We start from the raw sequence: 23,748 nt of genomic DNA on the forward strand, positions 1-23,748 counted from the left end.
GAGGGGAAAATGTGATTGGGATGTATTGTATGAGAGAATAATCTCTTTTGCTACATACACATTTTGAATGTATCACAAATGTTACATTAATTTTCCTTATAGTAACTGTTTTTGTAACAATTTATAACATAATGCATAGAAAAAGAATAAACAAGAAAGCAGGTTAGGACCATCTTCTCAAGGAGAAAATAACTGAGTTTTTTATTGCTTCAGCAATCTCTTTTTGTTTACAGGTTTTCATTCATATTTAGATTCATATACATTTGTTTTTTCTCTCTATTATTCCAGAGAAAAATAAACCCTTCAAATTTTTTAATGAAAGTAAAGGCTGGAGTTATAACGAGAATTCAGGACCAGCTCAGATGACCTGTCTTCTTGCTCTTCATTCCTCCCATAAACTTCATCCTTTTAAGTGAGAAAATCTATTAGCTTGTGCCCAACAAAGCTGAGAGCAGGAGAGGTGGCCTTTCCCAGTGAAGAGCACACCAAAGGTTGTCCAATGTCAAATGGTGGGGCTTGAAAAAACACATGAAGGAAACATTGTATAGAATGGACAGGTTGTATTTAGGGGTATTTATGTGCTTCCATATATAGATACAATAAGAATAACAACAATTAGTGAAAGGGGGCATGAATATGAAAGAGAGATGGGAAGGGTTTATTAGGTCTGGAGGGGAAACAAAGAAGGGAGAAATGTCATTATAATCTCAAGTGTTAAATAAAAAAAATTGTAGATTAACAACCATGTAACTAAATCTTAGATAAGAAAAAACATGTAACTGAATGATTCTGGTTAGTCATTAGAAATAAGGACATACAGATGCATATAACTTTATTTTAGAACTTGAGAGAAATGAGTGGCTTTTTGAGTACCACCTACCAAAGAGATCTAAGGCAAATTCCAATGCTTCCTGCCACCATCCAGTGAGATTCTCAGAGAGCAATTAGTGTCCTAGTAACTTTCTTCATTGATCCCTTACCTGAGTTAAGGTATTTCCTCCCCACAGAGAGTTAAAAGGAAGAAAAACAGTAAACAGAACCAAGCTGAGAGCTTGTCAGTGGCCTCTCAGTTCTATACAAACAAATCACATCTTTCCCTTCCTCTTCCACATTCGAATCATTGCTGACTAGTAAGTTAAAATACCTGATCAAAGTATATGTTGCCACATAAGGGAGACAAAGAAGACAAAAATGTTTAAAGGCCTGAATCCTAGAGCATTCACGGCTCTAGATTTTGTGTATTAATCTGCTAGAAGTCAGGTGTTAAGAACTGTGGGCCTGCCTGGCATGGTGGTGCACACCTTTAATCCCATTTCTTCGGAGGCAGAGGCAGGAACATTTCTGAATTCGAGGCCATTCTGGTCTACAGAGTGAGTTCCAGGACATCCAGAGCTACACAGAGAAATCCTGTCTCAAAACAAAAACATCAAACAAACAAAAAACAAGAATTGTGGGCCTGTGTACCAGAGCTTTTCCACAGAGATCTCTGGGCTGACCTGAGAGTTCCGGCAAAGGAAAGCAAGTGTAGATGGGGAGGAAAAGTCGCTTCCATTGCTTCTGCTGCTGCAGTTGGCTCCACATCCACCTCTGCTGTGCCTTCCAGGTGACTAGGTTACTTCGAGCCTGTTGAGCCTCTCAGATTGGGCTGGGCCCATGCCAGAGAGACTAGCTAGTGAGGAGTGGTGGAGCTTCAAGCGGTGCTTCAGGAGAGCAGAGCTCGTCCCAAGTGTTACAGCTCTTTGGACAGAAGGCTCAGTCATTAGAGTAGTTCTTTTTTTATTATTATTAGATATTTTCTTTATTTACATTTCAAATGTTATCCCCGAAAGTTCCCTGTACCCTCCCCAGCCCTGCTCCCCTACCCAACCACTCCTACTTCTTGGCCCTGACATTCCCCTGTACTGGGGCATATAAAGTTTGTAAGACCAAGGGGCCTCTCTTTCCAATGGAAGGAATTACAGAGACAAAGTTTGAAGCTAAGACAAAAGAATGGAACATCCAGAGACTACCTCACACGGGGATCCATCCTATAATCAGCCACCAAACCCAGACACTATTGCATATGCCAGCAAGATTTTGCTGATATAGCTGTCTCTTGTGAGGCTATGCCAGTGCCTGGCAAATACAGAAGTGGATGCTCACAGTTATCTATCGGATGGAACACAGGGAGAGTGTTCTCCCCCAAGGAGCTAAAGGGTTCTGCAACCCTATAGGTGGAACAACAATATGAACTAACCAGTACCCCCAGAGCTCGTGTCTCTAACTGCATATGTAGCAGAAGATGGGCTAGTCGGCCATCATTGGGTAGAGAGGCCCTGCACTCACTGATAAGTGGATATTAGCCCAGAAACTTAGAATACGCCAGATACAATTTGCAAAACACAAGAAAATCAAGAAGAAGGAAGACCAACGTGTGGATAGAGTAGTTCTTGCCCACCTTTAATCCTAACTTGGGGCAGGGGGTGGGGGTGTGCTGTGGGAGGCTATAGCTATGTAATAGGAGTCAGTGACCTAGGAAGCGTGCCCAAACACCTGCCTTTCCATTCAGGTGGAAGTCAGCAACCACCGGGTCTCGGGATCAACTGGGGACCAGGCTGTCTATGCACAGCTCACTGCCTCACAAAGAACAATGAACTGGACTTGAAAGTCTGCAACACAGTTTAGATGATGATCACCCAGCTGAATGGGTAGTAGTTTTACAGTGTCCTAAACAATTCCTAGAAGCCTCAATCTCAGAATCCATAGTATAACATTTGCTCTACTTCACTCAAATGTATAGCTATGTGGTATGTGCTCTTTCAGAGATAAACATTCTTGCATTTGGGTACATGTGAGTGAGTGAATCCAGCTGCAATGCTTGGGGAATGTTTTGTATTTCTTGAGCACTGGGATTTTATAGGCTGGCCACCACGCCACCTGACATTTCTGTGTGCTAGATCCAAACTTCTATCCCTGGTATTCTGCAGCGACATCCATCTTACATATGAGAGTTCTCACATATGAGAGCTGCAACAAACAAAATAAACTATATTTGTCCTGAGCAGTCTTCAAAGGCAAGAAGCAAAGGACCAATCAAGACACAGCAAAGTGAATGGGCATCCAGTGGTGCAGCAGGGCAAGTGATACACAGAACTCTAAAGAAAAAGCCTCTGCCATCTTCAGATTCTAATTCTTTAACATTTTGTAGTGCTATCCAAAAGATAGTTGAAGCTCCTTTTTTATAGCAAGGATAGTTATATCAGATTTTTGCACCTTCTTACTGATGCTGGTTTTTTAATAACATTTTATGCATTTTATATGTTGCTTTTTATGTATGTGTATGTTATGAGTGCATCTGTGCTATAGCTTGCATGTAGAGGTAAGAGAAATATGTATGTTTTGTGGGAGTCATTTTTATTCTTGTGTGCTCATGAGAACACAATTCTAACAGTGAATATAAGAGGACAATGCAGAAAGAGAAGTTTCAACATTGCAGCTATCACAATTCCAGTCTTAAGTAGGCAGTGTCCACTTGAACTTTAGATAAGGAAAAACATGTTTTATTAATTAAATTCATATGCCTGATATTTTTGTCATTCTTTAATTTTATGGCATGATTTTTAAAGATCATAATATTATGTAAACTTTAAGAGTTGATGGCTCAGGGGATAACAGTACTTACCATCATGAGTCAGAAATTACAATCGCTCCTGGTTCTGACAAGACAGGAGGAGAGAATTGATTCTTTCAGGTTTTTTCCTGATGTACATATGTAAAAATGAAGTTTTCTACATCTTCCTTCCTCCCACTACAAACACTCATAGACAAACAAATAAATAAATACATAGATCCAATAAAATTTAAATACAAAAAAATTAGATAAACCTTGAATAGAAAGTCTGTGTTTTAAAGTAGAAGGAGATTAGTATTATTATTAATAACAATAACAATAACTAATAAAAATACAAGGCAGAAAAGGAGACAGGATTTAGCATCAGACCTGGACAACTCCTCAGAGTACCACATTGATGAGTATAAGTTTAGAGACATTTGCACTTCATTCATATATTCTCTCAAGTCAGACAATTCCTTTGATTGCCTCTTAGACCTTATTAACATGATGTTTGACCAAATCGATTTGACAACTCTGTAGGCACCGCAGGAATTGAACCTGCCCTCTGCAAATACTGCCTGAAGTCTGCACTCAATGAATAGCTTTCATGTGTACAAGGGTGTGTATAATGTGATAATTAGTGTAAATCCTTCTCACCGTATTCAAACTTGCTACAACTACTCTTTTTACATTCAAAAAGATCACTTTGGTTTCTAATTTAGGAAAGAAATATAAAGAAAAAATTAGCAAATACTACTCCTATGTCTCTTAGCATGAAGTTAGGTCTCCTTTGACACATGATCAGCAAATTTCAGTTACCTCAATATGCTCATATCCTATATAATTATAATTTTTCTCACTGCTTTCTTGTGAAACACTGAATTTGGATTTTAAGCATCAGAAAATTCTCTACAAAAAAATGTTTGAAGATATCCATGTTCACCCTCGACAGTGGAATTTTCTCCTCTGGCTCCTCCTTCTTTCTGGGCTTTATTTCTCTTTGAAATTTTAATAACCTGTATTTTAAACAATGATATGTTTATTTAAGAAATATATTCATCCTGTGGCCTGCATACAGAGAGAGGTTGGGGGACACCTTGAGGGAATATGTTCTCTCTTTCCACTATGTAGGTTGCAGGGATTGAACTCAGTCCTTCATGCTGGCCGGGAAGTATTCTTTGAAACATATTTCTTGCACATGAGAAACATTGAATCTTACAAATTACAGATTCTGAAACTAGGAAGTGTGATTAGGTTTTTCTTTATTCTATTTTATTTACTATCATATAGAAATGTCACAACAAAAAGAATGATGTATGTATGTGGTGTGTGTATTTGTACATGTATGTATGTTTATGTATATATAAATAGTGAAAAATTATAATATTCTTATGCTAGACTTCTTAGGATACATTTTATTATATAAGTGAGAAACAAGGTTAAATATATGATAATCATATTTACATATATATTGCTAGTAGAAGTCTGAAGATTCTTATTTTACAAAAGTATTAACAGAAGCTACATTTGTCACTTTTTGTGTGATTTCAGCATAAATTGGGATCATTTGGAGATCATTTTTATATTTCTGACAGAGGACACTCTGTAAGGAAGACTATTTGAATATAATATTTTGGATCGTGTAGTGGGAGGGTTATAATCTGTAATCTTAAAATAAAATTGTCTCTGCATTCATGGTTTCATTGTTCTGGGGAATGTCAGCCAGTTCCTGAAGAAAGTGAACAATGTCGTTCATCAAATCATTCTCAGAACACAAAATGACACAGGCTGTGCGGCAGAATTCTCTCTATAGAATTCCCCTGGCCAATCAAAGACAAATTTGTTTTACATTTGGGGTATCTGTACTTTGTGAAGAATGGTTCATGACTAGCTTGAAAAATAAGTACTCAATAAAATGTTCACTTCTCACACTTTTGAATAAATTACACTATTCAATTAGTGGGATAAATTTGTCAGTTTTGATTTAACCTCATGTGTTTTTGAGGAGGAAAATTGGACAAAAATAGTAGATTCAGTCACTAAATATCAAAGTAAAAGGACACTTGTATCTAAGTGAATACAAATAGAAGGACATAACCAAGAAAGAAAAATGTCTTTAAACAGTCACAAATACTATATGTTTGTTGCATCTGAACATATGAAGGAGAGTTATATAATAATGTGAATAAGAACTTTCTTTTTATATTTGTCTGTCTTCCTCCAACTCAGCCAATTCTCTTATGCCTAGACAGGGAGTAGAAAGGAGTTATTAGCAACTTTCACAAATTATATCTAAAGTATGAAAAACTAATGCTTGAAACTCATGTTTGACCCAGTCCATTTTTAGTTTCTGATAATCAATCCATGTTTTACTTGTACTTTTTCATATAAGGAAGACAATGTGTCAGCTGTCTCATTCAAGGTAAAATAAAGCGCATATGAAAATATTTTCATTTGTAAAGTATAGCAACTCATGTAACAAATTCTAACCCATTGTTTTCTTTTTTGTTTCTTTATTGTGGGCTAGTTTGTTAACTAAAGTAATAATGGGGAAAAAAGGTACTCCCAGAAACATCTTGAAATTGATTATAAAGTTTAATTATTTAAACTTTTAATTATTTAAACTTGCCTTTTTATTATATGGGGTTATTTAAATATTATTCAATTTGTGACATTATTCCTGGCTAACTCTGAACAATTGTCTATTCACATGGATAAGGGACCAAAATAATACCTATGTGTGGTGTAAGGCCCTGGTATTGTTTGCATTTTGATGCTAATTCTGTTTCCCCTGGAAGGGTTGCTTGGGACAAGGCATGATACTCTGGTGACTTGTCTTGAACCTTCCCCTAATGAGTAAAGATTTCAAGGAACCCATCATTGGGCAAGTTGGCAGCAGGACTTTCAAGTGAGAGAAAGGGACAATCGGAGAGGGACTTTGCTGGGACTGGAGATGAGTTTGCAGGTCAAAATGTAGGTAGTGAAGCCCCAGGTTCAGGTGGCAGATTCATTGGGACCAGCTACCAGAGGATTTAACTTAGAATGGCTTGCAAATCAGAATGGTAGCTGCTGTTGATTCTAAACTAAGTTTTCATGGTGTTTTCCTTCATGCAGCAACTCAACTAGGTTCCAGAGAAAGGTACAGAAGCAAAACACCTGTTTACAAGAAATGCACCCCAAAAGCCATGGGAATTTGGAAGCATAGGGCTGGCCTGTCAGTGACTTTCCATGAAACTTAGCCAGGTGGAGAGATTTCAGAGCTCTGGGTCAGAGAGTCTACCTAGATGAGAACAGGCTGGCCTGCCCACTGGTACCTTGCCAGATGTAGTGTGTGTTTTTTTGTTTGTTTGTTTGTTTGTTTTTTAAATCAATCTGGAGGTTTCCTGAATATTAGAAATAGATCTACCTGAAATAGGTCTGCCTGAAGACGCAGCTATATTACTCTTGGGAATATACCCAAAAGATGCTGCATCGTACCACAGGGACACATGTTCCACTATGTTCATTGAGGCCTTACTTGTGATAGCCAGAAGTTGGAAAGAACCCAGATGTCCCACCATAGAAGAATGGATACAGAAAATGTGGTTCATTTACACAATGGAATACTGCTCAGCTATTAAGAACTAGGACATCCTGAGTTTTGCAGGCAAATGGATGGATCTAGAAAATATCATCCTGAGTGAGGTAACTCACAGCCAAGAGGACATGCATGGTATGTACTCACTGATAAGTGGATGTTAGAAAAAAAAATGAAAGGGAGGAAGGAAGGAAGGAAGGAAGGAAGGAAGGAAGGAAGGAAGGAAGGAAGGAAGAAAGAAAGAAAGAAAGAAAGAAAGAAAGAAAGAAAGAAAGAAAGAAAGAAAGAAAGAAAGAAAGAAAGAAAGAAAAGAGGAAAGAAAGGAGGAAAGAAAGAAAGAAAAAATGTACAGAGTACCCAAGATACAGTCCACTGAACTCAAAAATTTCAGTAAGCTGAAGTGCCCGAGTGAAGACACCTCAGTCCAACTTAGGAGAGAGAAAAAAAGCAATCACAAGGTGGGAGAGAGGGAGGGACCTGGGAGTGAAAGTGTGTGGGGGCTGGGGGAGAGTTGAGGGAGTGGGAAGTGGGGAACCTGATCTGGTATTGGGTGAGGGAAAAGGACTGAAGTCCTGAGGGCCAGCAGAAAGAATTGAAACAAGTGACCTTGGAAGGTATAGGTTGGAGGAACCCTCCAGAATGCACCAGAGACCTGGGAGGTGAGAGACTCTCAGGACTCAATGGGAGGGACCTTAGATAAAGTGCCTGACAGTAGGGAAAAGGAACTTATAGAGCCCACCTCCAGCAGGAAGACAGGGCATCAAATGATAGAGAGGGGGCCATCCCACAGTCACAAGTCTGTCCATCCCTGTAATTCTTTCAGATCTTTCAGAAAGAATTACAGGGATGGAAATGGAGAATAACCTGAAAAGAAGGTCCAGGGACAGGCCCAAAGTAGGATCCAGCTCAAAGGGAGGTCCCAAGGCATAATACTATATTAAGGCTATGGAGCACACACAAAAAGGAACCTAACATGACCCCCCTCCAAAAGACCCAAAAAGCAGCTGAAAGAATCAGATGCAGATATTTGCACTCAACCAATGGACAGAAGCAGTTGACACCTGTTGAATTAGGGAAGGCTGAAAGGAAGCCGAGGAGAAGGGCCATCCTGTAGTAGAAGCCTCAGTTTCAATTAACCTGGACCCCTGAGAACTCTCAGATACTGGACCACCAAACAGGCAGCATATACCAGCAGATATGAGGTCTCCAACCCACATACGGTAGAGGACTGCCAGTTCTGTGTTCATTCAGAGATGTTGCACCTAACCCTCAAGAGACTGGAAACCACAGGGGAGTTTAGAGATCAGGTAGGGTAAGGGGTGGGTGCGCCTCTGTGGAGACACAGTGGGGTGGGGAGGAGGGAGGTATGGGATGTGGAACAGTAGGAGGGTGGAGTGGGGTGAGGGGGAATAAAATATGGAATGTAAAAAATATAAAGAAAGAACAGTAAAAAAAAAAAATCCATCAAAAAAATCCATGAAATTTCCTAAGCACTTGTTTACATTCTCTAAGCTTGTTATTATCTACCTAAGGGATACCAATGTACCTGAAGTTTGGAGGTATTCTGTGGTTTTATATATGTCAACATATAGAGTAATACTGTGAAAGTTAGGGAAAAAAATAAAACTCATTCTTCATATTTACTCTGAACCAGTGGGTTAACTTAACAAATATCTGATTAAATAGATGTTCACATAAATCAGCTTCCAAACGCTGACACCATTGCATACACTAGCAAGATTTTGCTGAAAGGACCCAGATATAGCTGTCCCTTGTGAGACTATGCCAGGGCCTAGCAAACACAGAAGTGGATGCTCACAGTCAGCTATTGGATGGATCACAGGGCTCCCAATGGAGAAGCTAGAGAAAGTACCCAAGGAGCTAAAGGGATCTGCAACCCTATAGGTGGAACAACATGATGAACTAACCAGTACCCCGGAGCTCTTGTCTCTAGCTGCATATGTATCGAAAGATGGCCTAGTCGGCCATCACTGGAAAGAGAGGCCCATTGGACATGCAAACTTTATATGCTCCAATACAGGGGAATACCAGGGCCAAAAGAATGGGAATGGGAGGGTAGGGAAGTGGGGGGGGGGTTATGGGGGACTTTTGGGATAGCATTGGAAATGTAATTGAGGAAAATACGTAATAAAAAATATATAAAAAAATATTGTACATAATAGTAATCCATGGAATAATCTTCCTGTCAGTAGTTAATTAAAGTTTCAGTAAACATGACTTGTACCCATCTGCACTACATCACTCTATAGTAGCATATACGTGTATTGCAAAAGGATGCAGATATATTCAAGACTCAGTCTTGCACATTTTGGTGGAGCTAAGATCTCTTTGTACATATAATGTACTCTGAAACCGACCAGAAAGTATCATTACAAAGACTACTAGCCCATGAAGAACTGGAGTTCAAAAACAACAACAATGTGTGGATTTGTGGCACCATAGAAGAGAGGAAAGAGGGTGAAGTAAAATTTAGTGTTCTAAAGTTTTATGACAGTTTCCAATTTAAATGTTAAAGATACTCAGTTTGGCAGATGGCACATGCTACCATGAGTTATGAAGTCAGAGTCACACAGTACAAATCAGGTACTTCAGTATTTAATATATAAATATTTTAAAAGTGGAACTTGTTCTAGATATGTGGTTGGCAACATATACTTAAAAATGTTTTATTCCATGTGTCCTTTCTGATTAAGGAAAATCATTAGTATTGAGGCAAAACCTTTGCATATTATTAAAAAGAAAATAATTACAACAGAGAAAACGATTGCACAATTACTTTAAAAATACTGGCAACTTGATCATGCAAAGACCATATGTTTATAACCATTGTTGTTATGAGTGACATATGCAATAACTATGCTTTGTCAAGGAGTTAGCATTTCAAAGTGCTCTTCTCCATTTAAAGCACATAAATTCCTTCCACCCACTCTTCCTGAATTGATTTTGGGGAGTCTATACAGATGACCCATTTACAGATGAGAGAGTCCTCAGAGATATTTATGCTCAACACTTTGGTTAAATATCTGCATTAATTATTAGCCACTGCATAGTAATGCTTCTCTGACCAAAACTGAAAGCAGCTCCCACCTATGGGAAGTAAAAGAAATGGTTAGAATGAAGCAAAGTGAAACCAGTCAAATTTCTAATAAGGAAACGAATGGGAACCTGTTTAATGTGACAGCTACTGGGGCTTGAAAACAATCTAGATTTATGATTTGTTGCCTAAAGGAATGTAACATAAACAGGAAACCATTAAAGAAGTGCTATAAGAAGACAGGAATAGAGACAGAAGTCACAAGGGGGAAGAAAGATGTGAGAAAGAGAGACAGAGGAGAAAGAGAAACAGACACAGAGAGAGACAGAGACAGAGAGAGAGACAGAGAGAAACAGACAGAGAGAGAGACAGAGACAGAGAGAGACAGAGAAGAAAGAGAGACAGACAGACACACACAGAGAGAGACAGAGACATAGAGACAGAGACAGAGAAAGAGAGAGACAGACAGACACAGACACACACACACAAAGAGGGTGGGGGGAGACAGAGACACAGACAGAGACAGAGGCAGAGTCTTGTATCCAAACCACGTAAAATGAAATCTGACACAGGTAGTTAGCTAGGCTTACCGTAATGCATGGACTTTTTCCTATTGATCAGGCTTTAAATTTAATTATATCACTGGAAAGGAAACCACAATTACCCAATTTCCTAAAGGGGTATAATTTCTTACTACGTTCTGAATATATGTTCTTATACCAAAAGAAAAGTGTGTCATTCATACTGTATTAAAATGTCATTTTTTCCCAGCAGAGACCATTGCAAATATCCACAACCGGTAAAAATGTATATGACAACTGACCTTGGGGTGCTTAACACAAAAACGATAACAAATGCTCAGTAAACTTTAAGAAAGAAAATACAAAAAGACTGTAAGAGAAAGAGGACCAGACAGTGTAATGTGAGGTAGTGTATTCTATATATGACAAAGTTATATACATAAAGTCATAACAGTGTGGTTGTCTAAATAGGGGCAGTACAGTGCCAACACAAGTTGACATGTCACCTGGATTGAAGTAATTTCAAAAAGCCCTACAACTAAATGAAGAACTGTAGGTAATTAAAGGATCCTGAGAAGAAAAATATGCCCTAATTTACATACATATACATAAGCATATACATATACATGTGGTGTGTGTGTGTGTGAATTTGAAAGGGAGTGCTGGAGATTCAGACAGGATACAGGTTATTTCAATTTTTGTTATATTTGTTGAGACATGCTTTGTGTCTAAGTATGTGGTCAATCTTGGAGAAAGAACTGCAAGTGACAGAACAGAAAGTTATTCTTTTGTGCTCTGGTAAATGTTCTGTAAATATTTGTTAGACCCATTTGATTTAATTGGCTTTAGTACATCAATGTTTTGTTGTTTTCTGGATGACCCATTAGGTGATGAGAGTGGGGAATGGAAGTCTCCTCTTATCACTATGTAAAGGGGAATAAATGATTTAAAATACAACAGTATTTCTTTTACAAACTGAGTTGCCTTTGTGCTTGGAACATAGATGTTACAACTAAAATGCCATTTTCATCAATTTTTCTTTTAATAAGTGTACAGTGTTCTTCCCTATGGCATTTGATTAATTTTGATTTGAAATCTATTTTCTTATTTATTAAAACGACTACATGTTTGCTTCGTGGTCAGTGTATTTAGAATATCTTTTTTTCAATCCTTCACTTTGATGTCATGGCCTGTTTCTTGATTGCAACAGAAGGATGGATCCTGTTTTGGTATCCATTCTGTTAATCTGTGCTTTTCATTTGAGAATTAACATCATTGATGTTGAGAGAGATCAACTGCCAGTAAATGTTAATTTCTGTTATTTTGATGTTGGTGGTGGTGTTGTTGCTGTTGGTGGTGGTGGTGGTGGTATGTATGATGTGTGTGCGTGTGTGTTTGTGTTTGTGTGTGTGTGTTTCCTTCCTTTTGATAGTCATCTGTGAGATTATATATTCCTTTGTCTGCATTGGTATAGCTAACCTCTTTAGGTTGGAAATTTTTTCTAGCACCATTATTACAGATGGATTTATAGAAGTATTTAAATTTGATTTTATCATGGGATATCTTACTTTCTCCATTTATAATGATTGAAAGTTTGGCTGGGTATATTATGCTGGGCTGCAAATGTATTCTTTTAGAGTCTGCAGCACATTTTTCCAGAACCTTCACTGAACAGTCAGGTTTCTTTCTAGTAGCTCTTCAGGTTACTAGGCTTGCCCCCTTGCAGCTTTTAATATTCTTTCTTATACTCTCTGTTTAATAATTTGATTATTATCTGGTGAGGAGACTTTCTTTTCTGTTTCAATCTGCTTGGTGTTCTGTATGCTTCTTGTACCTTCATAGGCATCTCCTTTAGTTTGGAAAAATGTCTTCTATGATTTTGTTGAAAATATTGTATGGAGTCTAATCTGGGGTTCTCCTCCTTTCTTCTCTGTTTATTACTCTTAGGGTTGGTTTTACATAGTGTCCCAAATTTCTTGAATGTTTTGAGTCAGGTTTTTTGTTTGTTTGTTTTTGTTTTTGTTTTTTTTGTTTTGTTTTTAGATTTAACATTTTCATTGACTGCTGTGTCCACTTCTATTGTATCTTCACTAACTTAGACCCTTTGTTTTGTCACTTATACTTTGTTGGTGAAGTTTGCCTCTGTAGTTCTACTTTGTATTTCTATCAGTTTTACTTCTAGAATTCAGTTTGTATTTTCATTGCTATTTCTGGTTTTGTCTTGAACAGCGTTATTTGTTTTGATCAGCTGGTTGTTTGATTTTCTTGGTTTCTGTGAAGGATTGTTCATTTCCTCCAATGGCTTTTTTATGTTTTCCTAGATTTTTTTTAAAGGATTTATTCATTTCTTTAAACTCTGTGTTCTTATATTTTTAAAAGAATTTATTGATTTCCTCTTTAAAAACATCAATAATCTTCATACAGCCAGTTTTAAGATCTTTTCCTTCTGCTTCAGCTACATTGGAATATTCAGGACATGCTGTGGCAAGATAACTGGGCTGTTATGGAGACATATTGTCCTGGCTGTTATTGGCTATGTTCTTATCCTGGTGTCTAGGCATCTGAATTTGGGACGATTATCGGTCTAAATGCTGGTTTCTGAGTTTGTCTATGTTGAGTGGATGTTTTGTTCTTTGGTTACTGTTTCCTCTCTGGATATTTGGAGAGTGTGGTGGCTGTGTTGCGTTTTACTGGCCTGCTCAGATGGTGTGACCACAAGGGATGCCTGCTGCTGTTGGAGCCTGGAAGGCAAAAACAAATGGAAAAGGGATATGAGGAGGAGGATGGTATGTAGAATGTACAGGAGATTTGGGTAGCAGGGAAGGGAGGCTTCAACTGGTAATCAATTGCAGTGTTAGGGATGAGACTGGGTAATTGGGTTTGTGGAATCTGAAAGAGAAACAAGCTCTCTGGCATTTTATCTGCTTTTCGGGCAGGTATGATTTATGTTTGAGCAGGGATGCCTTCTTCAGTTAGAAGCTGGAATACACTGACTATTGTGGCAAGAACGTTAGGAGAAATAGTCAGTGGGATCTATAGGATATATGGTCAAGGGTACAAAGAGATTGTAGCTGGTACTCTGAAGCAATTCTAGGGACAAGACTGAGGCACTAGGTCTGGGGCTAAAAGAGAAATTAAATTTAGTATTTATTTATGTATGAAAGTTTAAAAACTTTAAATAAAAACAATCAAACTTTGAATTAGGTTACACACACACACACACACACACACACACACACATACACACACATACCCTTCTTGTACTCCAATGATTGCAGTACATTTCTACACCTACTCTATTCTGTAGAGACCTGGTATTTTATTAACATGCTTCAAGACTAAGTTGGGTAGGTTCTAAGTTGTTGTAACCCTCTAAGACTTCCTATTTCTCATCCACATGATCCTTTACTTTTAATCTGAATCTGACCTTGGCTTATTCTGGTCCATGTGTTTCATTCTGCCTACTCTCTCATTGTGATCTCATGGTGAATCCTCCTGTTCTTTCCAAGTGGTTTTTCCACATACTCTTCTCCTTGAGGTCCCTTTAACACTCACTCTGGTCTCCCTAGGGCACCTGCCACTACTGGAATCGGAAGTGCACCCTATTCTCTTCTGCCCAGCTAATTGTCTGATCAGCTCTTTACTGACCAGTCAGAAGGTGATGGAGAAGAATGTTGACAAAACACTGAGACAAGTGATTATTGTGATTATTCTTTTTTAAAATCTTTTATTTATTGATTGATTGATTTTACATGCTCTGCCCCATTCCACCCTCCGAGTGTTCCACATACCATACCTCCTCCCCAGCCCCTTGTCTCCAAGAGGATGTCCCTACTCCCACTCCCCCACCCAACCAGACCTTTATACTCCCTGAGGTCTCCATTCTCTCCAGGGTTAGGTGGATCTTTTCTGACTGAACCCAGACCTGGCAATCCTCTGCTGTGTATGTGTTGGGGGCCTCATATCAGTGGTTGTATGCTGCCTGTTTGGTGGTCCAGTGTTTGAGAGATCGAAGGGGTCCAGGTTAATTGAGACTGCTGGTCCTCCTACAGGGTTGCCCTCTTCCTCAGCTTCTTCCAGCTTATCCTCAATTCAATCACAGGGGTCAGCAGCTTCTGTTTATTGGTTGGGTGCAAATATCTGCACCTGATTCTTTCAGCTGCTTGTTGGGTCTTCTGGAGGGTAGTCATGATAGGTCCATTTTTTGTGAGCACTCCATAGCCTCAGTAATAATGTCAGGCCTTAAAACCTCCCCTTGAGCTGCATCTCATCTTGGGCCTGTTGCTGGACCTTCTTTTCCTCAGGTTCCTCTCCAATTCCATTCTTGCAGTTCTTTCAGACAGGAACAATTATGGGTCAGAGTTTTAACTGTGGAATGACAAAAGCTTCTCTCACTTAATGCCCTGTCACCTTGCTGGAGGTGGGCTCTATAATTTCTCTCTCCAAGCTCTAGGGGAACAACTCCCTTCACAATAACCACAAATAATATAAAATATCTTGGGGTAACTCTAACCAAACAAATGAAAGACCTGTATGACAATGACTTCAAGTCTCTCAAAAAAGAAATAGAAGATCACTGAAAATGGAGAGCTCTCCCATGCTCATGAAGTGGCAGAATTAATATAGTAAAACTGTCCATCCTAACAAAGTCAATCTACAGATTCAATGCAATACCTATCAAAATCCCAACACAATTCTTCAAAGACATGGAAAGTGGAATTCTCAAATTCACTGGAAAGGAAAAAAAAAAAAAGAACAGAATAGCAAAAACAATTCTTTTTTTGTATTACGACATTTTTCCCTATACCCTCGCCCCACCCTGTTCCCCAACCCACCCACTCCTGCTTTCTGGGCCTGGCATTCCCCTGTACTGGGACATATTGTCTTCTCAATACCAAGGGCTTCTCCTCACATTGATGGCTGACTAGGCCATCCTCTGCTACATATGCAACTAGAGACACAGCTCTGGGGAGGTACTGGTCAGTTCATATTGTTGTTACTCCTATAGGGTTACTTTAGCTCCTTGGGAACATTCTCTGTCTCCTTCATAAGGGGCCCTGTGTTCCATCCAATAGATGACTGTGAGCATCCACTTCTGTATTTGCCAGGCAATGGCATAGCCTCACAAGAGAGAGCAATGTCAGGGTCCTGTCAGCAAAATTCTGGCATATGCAAGAGTGGTTTGGTGGTTGTATATGGGATGGATCCTCAGGTGGGGCAGTCTTTGGATGGTCTTTCCTTCTGTCTCAGCTCTGAACTTTGTCTCTGTAACTCCTTCCATGGGTATTTGGTTCCCCATTCTAAGAAGGAGCGAATTATGCAAAAACAATTCTTTTTTTTATTAGATATTTTCTTTATTTACATTTCAAATGCTATCCCGAAAGTTCCCTGTACCCCTCCCCCGCCATGCTCCCCTACCCACCCACTTCCAAAACATTTCTTAACAATAGAAGAACAGCTTGGGGAATCAACATCCCTGACCTCAAGCTTTACTACAGAGTAATAGTGATAAAAACTCCATGGCATTGGTACAGAGACAGACACATTGATCAATGGAAGTGATGTTTCTTAAAAGTGAAAATACAAAAGTCCAGGTTTTACTCAACTCTCTGGGTACAGAAATCAGCATTTGAACAATACAAACCCAACCTGTACACAGTGCAGAGATTTTCTCAACCAATGTACCTGTTCTATTAGTGCCTTTTCTACCTATTCTTCTGGTATATGAAATATAAATCTGTCTTTACAATTTTCAGAGTGCTACATGTAATTATTTTAAGATTCATTTTAAAGATGATTTTTCTTATATATTAACATTTATCAATCTATTCAAAAAGCTGTGAATAAAATGAAATATCTTTTCCAATGACATTTTCAAACAGTATTATATATGAACTACACTGAGTTGGTAAAGTGTTAAAATTGGTAAGAGCCTCGTGCTATTAACTGAAGATGAATTAATTTTCTAAAAGTTGTGCTATCTATGTTAGTCAGCACTCAGAACACCTGAATGACCAGATTGGGTATAGGTTCTATACATGATCGTTCAGAGTATCTGGAATGATTTTTTCCTGCTTGTCTTTTCTACTAAGTTTCCAGTGATTTGAAACTGTACCTTCATAAATACACTTGGAAGACCACCAACTCATCAACATCAAATTCACTTTCTACTGCAACATGTGTAATCTCATGCTCACATTCTCTTTCATATTTGACTGAGAATCAAGGCCATTAATAATAACAGATGTAAAAGATGTTTTATATATATATATATATATATATATATATATATATATATATATATATATATGTATGTATATATATATATGAGTCTTTGTGCACTCTAAGCAAATACTTAGAATAGTATTTAGCTATACACTATATTAGTAGTAATAGCTTATACACTATACTCCAGTCCGTAAAACTGATATTTTGAAACCTCAAACCACAACCTTGTTATCCTTTGATGTTCTTTAGAGGGAAGCGTGGACCTTATGCAGTGACTTGCTGAACCCAACTAGATTACAATAGCCATCACAAACAAGGAGAACTCAATTGTAATTAAATAATAGTATATTTGTAAAGACTAATTGGGTGTTGTTTGGGGACTTCTCTGAGCAATGTCTGAAGTATTACCTAATCTCTCTTCATTCTGAAAAAGAATCTTTTGAACCAGATTCATTCCTTGTTTGGATCAGAAACAAAATCTGAATTCAATGATAAGCACTTCTATTTATATAGGTATCGTATATCTCTGTTTGTATGTCCAAAAATTTAATACATGATATTCAATGTACATCCAAATGAATGCAAATATAATGATTTTGGCATTTATGGCTGTATAAGATATCATACAGATCATTCCATTCTTGCTTCCATTTGTACTTAAATTGCTTCAGCCTATCCCTCAACCTGGCAGTCTAATTTATTAAATTTTGAATTATACATAGATTTGAATCTGTTATTAATAGGTTATATACTTAATCAATTCAAATAAAAGATGTATTGCCAAAGATATTTCCTAAATTGTTCTGCCATTTAATGAATAGACATATCCAATCTCTCATAAAAACACGTAAAACCCAAACAGTGGGCATCTGTTCTTCCAGAATAGATTAAAATGCCACGCTTATAACAGCACTAGAAATGCATAACTTGGTATTAAGGAAATGGATTTTGAACTCTTTCCAAGGGATTTTATTACTCTGTACACCAGAAGGTGTTTCAGTTGGAGCATTTCACCAATCAGAACTCTGTGAACAGCAGCATACCAAACCTGTTTTTCTTGTAGTGAAGAATTGTATAGTACATACAGGAGTATGCTTTCCATTTACAAAGAAGGGAGGAGAGATGAATGCATTCGTTACAAACATCAATTATTAAAGATAAATTGACTCAATCTATTAACTTGTTCTCTCTCCAGCAGGTCAGGAAGGGTTTTATTTTTTTATTCATTTAAAAAGAATTTCAGACTTTTATTATAAAATTTACTAATGGTTTGCCTTAGTAATTATGATTTGGTGATGTCAATGAAAAGATAAGAATTTACTAGAGCTGATGAGGAGATTTTTACAGTAGATAATGTACCTCAGATATTATGTGAGTTCAGAATAATACCAAACTAAAACTGGATATATAATGTCAAGGAAGATAATCTGAGTGAAACCTTGGTAATAAAGGAAGAAACTCAAAAAGGCAACAAAATATGTTACAAAATGAATAATAATGAAACATAAATACATAATCTGAAAATCATGCTAAAACTAATATGACATGAAGGTGAAAGTTACAACTTTCAAAGAAACGAAATTTAATTATTAATTTAAACTTCTGTACACTGTTGAAAAATGGAATATTACATTTATGTTGAGTAAAACAAAGACACCAATGGAACATAGAAATTGACAGTAATATCAATAGAGGAGAATTCAATGAAAGTTAGAATTTGATTCCTTGCATATATCAGTAATATTGACACCATCTACATAGCATAATAAAAAGGCAATATCATTTACCAACTAATAAAATAATGCTGACACTATGTCTGATCCTTATTTTTAAAAATCTGGGCCAAGTATTCACTACTGGCTACTCTATAATACAATCAAACCAGAAATCATATCTGGTGTATAAAGAATTTATTAAGGGATAGTATGCAATATTTGTAAATAAACAACCCAGTGAAGGAATATACATTTTACAAATGTATATTTGTAAAATTTACAAATTTAGGACAAGCAATAACCAATAGCCATGAGGCATGATCTGTTTAACTCATCATTGTGCACTTCCATGAAAAGCCTGTGACAGCACCTAAAGTTCCCAGATTAGTCATGGCAACTGTTGGGGATGATCAGCAGTGCCAGTGTTCTTATATACTGTTCTCATCACATCTTCTAAAACCATATTGAAATCATTTTAATAAAATTCCCCTTGGGCCAGGGTCTAGCCCCAACAGTCAGACAGGTCCCAGCAGAGGAGACAAGGAACAAGCAGAGAGGATTTAAGGGATGAGTGAGTGAGAAGCCATTGGTGGAAAAATCTTGCATCTTTGACTGGCTAGTAATCAGGATTCCTTCAATACACAGATTCCACAAAAAAGGCAAACTAATGATCTTAAAAGAAATATAAATCATGGCATTTTGCCCCTTGGCATATGTTACAAGCACAGAGAGAATAAAGATTATCAATCTCAAATCATTTTCAACCATGTAAACGTTTATGACATATGATATTCTATTCTTCAGTAACATAAAACATTAAAAAGATGAAAAAATGTCTGAGTCAGTCTAGGCAAGTTTTCAAGCCTCGAACAATGCACAGTGGTTGCAGTAAAACTTGTGAGTTAACCTTGCTAAAAATTTCAAAGCTCTCTCAGGCAGCAGGCTGACTTGTACCATTCATTTGCTTTTTCCTTGTTTTTCAGTCAAGACACATTAATTACTATAACAAATGTGAGCCAGTCTACTTATGATTGGCAAAGTCTTTCATTTCTTTTATGTTAATTTTATATCATATAAAATATTATATATGTGGTTGTTTTAGGCAAACTAACTTCATTATTACATTTTTCTTATCTAGAGGCAATATCATATAGATGACATGTAAGAGGAAGCCAATAATCTGATCTGAAGTCAAGACTTCATTTCCTTACAAGCAAGTATGCCAAGAGGACTCTGGGCCTACCCAACATTTTTGCACTTTTTATAATCTCCCTGGCAAAAAAAAAAAAAGAGAGAGAGAGACTCCTGGGTAGGGTCAGATAAGGCTATGTCTTTAAGAGAAGAAATAATTTTCTGGGAAAAGACATAAATGGATCACAATGTAAAAAGTCTCTCACAAATGCACCACAAAGAGATCAAAAATCCAAAGTGAAAGACAGTACAATGGTAAATTCAGCATTTGGCTCAACTTTGTTAGGTAGTATCAAAGAACTGTGCTGGCTTCATGACTTTTACCATTTTTCAATAGTCGTTGTAAAGGTAACTTCTATTTGCCAGCTGTAATGTTCCTCTCAGACACATACTGCTGAATAAGCTCACCCTTTCTAGTTCTCTCTGAAAACTGATTGGCTGGTTCAAATCAACTGTTCTGGCCCAAAGTCCTGGCCAAGATGACTGATTCAAACCTGCATCTTACTCAATTGGTCTGCTTGGCTCAAATTAACTATGCCTTCAATTTTGGTTCCTTTCCTTAGCTGAATTTTTCTGTCTTCACCAGAAACATGTTAAGGTTAAACTGTCCTGGCAAAATTCCTTCTCCCTCTCTCCCTCTCCCTCTCTCTCACTCTGGGTGTATCCTATCTCTAATTCATTATGTCAAATATTTCTCTGATTCACCATTTTGTCTGCCCTTTGATTAGGCATCACTTTCACACATGGCTGCTTACTTTTGGAAAATAACAATACCTCCTTAATTATTTTTTTTTTTGAGTTTGCAAATTCTTTTCTTGTCTTACTATCAGGACACTGGTGCAGTATCTACACTTCCTCTTTCCTTCTCACACCTTTCCATATACCAATGTCAATATCTAAGAGACTCACAGTGAGTATTCAACTTGGCTGGCCTCTGGAGCTAGGTTAGAAACAACTTAGACAAATTGCTTAACCTATTCCTAATTCCTGTTGCTAACCCACAAGCCTCCTAGAATAATTTATTTGTTCAGTTAAAGAATGTGTCATTTTCAACAAAATAAGTTCATGTGTTTGTTCACTGGCAGCATTCCTTGAGTATTTGATTGTTTACTTGATATTTATGGTGGTATGTCCATTTGTTTGAGCAACAAATTCCATACAACTTTTCTAGTTAGCTTTCTGAGTCTGGTATTTCAATAGCTTATATTTTACTCTGTACCCCTGGGAGCTGATATTTACAAGGTCTGAGGAAAAGACAGGCTTTTGTGTGTATTTGTATGTGTGTGGAAGAACTCAGAAAACAGAGGCTCAATTTTGCTGTTGAGGTGAGGAATTACATTTATTAATTCATTTGGCTTTTTATAAGGAAATAGTTGCTTCTAATGATTTGCAAAATACAAACTAATATACAGTTTTTAAAGTTTTATTTTTCAAATTTATATATGAAAGTTGATAAATCATGAAAAATTTCTATTAATAAGGACAACACACCAGGCACACAGATGTATAATATTCTGTAATAGTGTAAAAATTGTTAAACAATATTCAATGTTGAGATGCTTTTATTAAAGAACTACTTATTTACTCTTTTCTATTTTTCCCATTTATTTAACTAACTCTAAACCTCAGCAATTTAATGAGAAACATAATTATTCAAATATATATTGTCCCTTAAAGCATATAATCATATATATATATGTATGTATATATACATACATACATATATTATATATATAATAAAATAAAAGTAAGAAAACCCAATTTTTCCCTTGATGCTTTGCAAAGCTTAAACCACACACTTAAAAAAATTCCAAAGTGTTTCTTTAGTGAGTGTGGAATTGGTTATAATTTTACATATAAAGACAACTCCAGAGACTGTATATTATATAGAGATGGGTTGAGACTAATGGACAAAAAGACACTCACCCTACAGTTTGTAAAGTACTATACAAGCAATTTAGGAGAAGCTATTGGAATTTTCTTCCCTCTCCCCTCCCCCTCCCCCTCCCTCTTCTTCATCATCATCTCCTTCTTCAAATCTCAGAAACATGGGTAATGGGCCTTGGGTCTTGTATGGTGGGAGTAGGATGTCAGGTGCTAATGGGAGTATGAGTGCTCACATTGGGAAAATGGTCTCAGTAAATGAAGATGCTGGTGCACCTTTCCTAGTACACAATTTCTTAAACAACCACGTGCATTACATTCATAGACAGATTTACAATTTGAAAGAAAAAACAGTTCTGTCAATAAAATTAGGTCGTTTTTTTGTTGTTGTTTTTCTTTTTCTTTTTTCCTTTTTTCTTTTCTTTCTTACAAACTGTAGTTCAACCAAAGTTCTCCATCTCATGCAGATGCACTCAATTTTCTCCAGTGAGCATGGAACAGAAAGATAACTTGGGAGCAGATCCAGCGAAGTATGGTTCGCTCCATGCTGCATATTCTGCTAAGGATACTACACTAACTTTGGGGCCACCTCAGACCTGATGCCTTGGTCTTTTTCTCTCCTTAGGTGTTTGTTTTCATTCATCCTCATCATCTTCATCTTCATCTCCATCAGACAAGAATGTACAAGGCTGGATCTGTCTGTACCAATTAAGCCATTTTTCTAACATTTGTGTGACCAAGGGGTGGTTTCTCCTCTGTGAGCTTTTCTTCATGGCCAACTAGAACTCCCCATTCAGTCACACAGCAGTCCAGCCACTCTGAGCAGTTTCTCTTGCTGTTGCTCATTACCTAGCTTCTGAGTAGAAAGGAAGTAGATTTTTCAAATAGAAATCTGCATTTGGAGCTATTCAATCTCAGATTTAAAAAAATAAAGAGAAAAATTTGAGGTATAGCAGAATTATCACACATGATATTTGATCTAATTTCATATTGAGTCCATATGCTCAACTGGAAAGATTACAAGAAGCCAAGAATACAAAATACCCGCCCTTATAGCCTAATTACTTCGGAATGAGTTTCAAAGCAGAAGCTATTTTGTGCAACAATTTTAATCAGTACATTGGCATCAACTTCTTTGGAAAGTTTTACCCTACTCAAATAACTTTGTTTCAATCCATAGAGCCTTTTCAAGCATTTTATGAAACTCTTCAATGACAAAATTTGCATCCTTAATAAATAATTTAGAGAATTTAAAGATTTAAGTAAAGATTGGTATTATTGCTTATTAGAACAATATTTAAAAGTGATCAAGTGAACATTCTTAATGATCAGTGTGGATAAAATAATGTTTATAAGGATGCTAATACAGCTGACAAGTCAGAAACCTATCTCTGTATGATTGTGATTTCAATTAAGTATTGGCTTTATAAATGGGCTGATTACAGTCAACAAAGTGTACCCCACTTAGAAATTGTGAAGGATTACATGTAAGAATAATTGATATTGCCTATTAAATACTTTATCAGATTGATTATATTGTAAACATTTTCTTGAGTATCACTGATATATTTTATTTACTAAATTTACATAAAAGAGAACAATCAGGTTTCTACAGGTTTATATTCATCTCACCATCATCTTTTGTCTGGAAATGGGTGGCATTTTAGTACCTGTTGATAAATAATAAAACATTGAATATCTCTGATTTTTTAACAATTGTTACACTGCAAAGAATAAGGTAAAAATTCTGTTATGCAGAGAACTTCACAGTGCTTATTTTGTTCCTTATATTATATTTTACCTGAGATAATGTTACCCATGCTAAATGATTTTCAGATTCTTCCTACAGCTTTTGTTTAGGATCCTTTTCTTTTTGTTCCATTTCTAACTGTTTAGGACCTGTGGTGCTTTTCAGATTCCTCCCATTAATCATGAGGAGTACCTTGGTGTTCTTGAAAATAGTATTGAGATCTTACCTGCTAATC

This window comes from Mus caroli, unplaced genomic scaffold, assembly GCF_978045245.1.
Source record: "Mus caroli unplaced genomic scaffold, Mus_caroli_1 scaffold_3, whole genome shotgun sequence".
Taxonomy (NCBI): domain Eukaryota; kingdom Metazoa; phylum Chordata; class Mammalia; order Rodentia; family Muridae; genus Mus; species Mus caroli.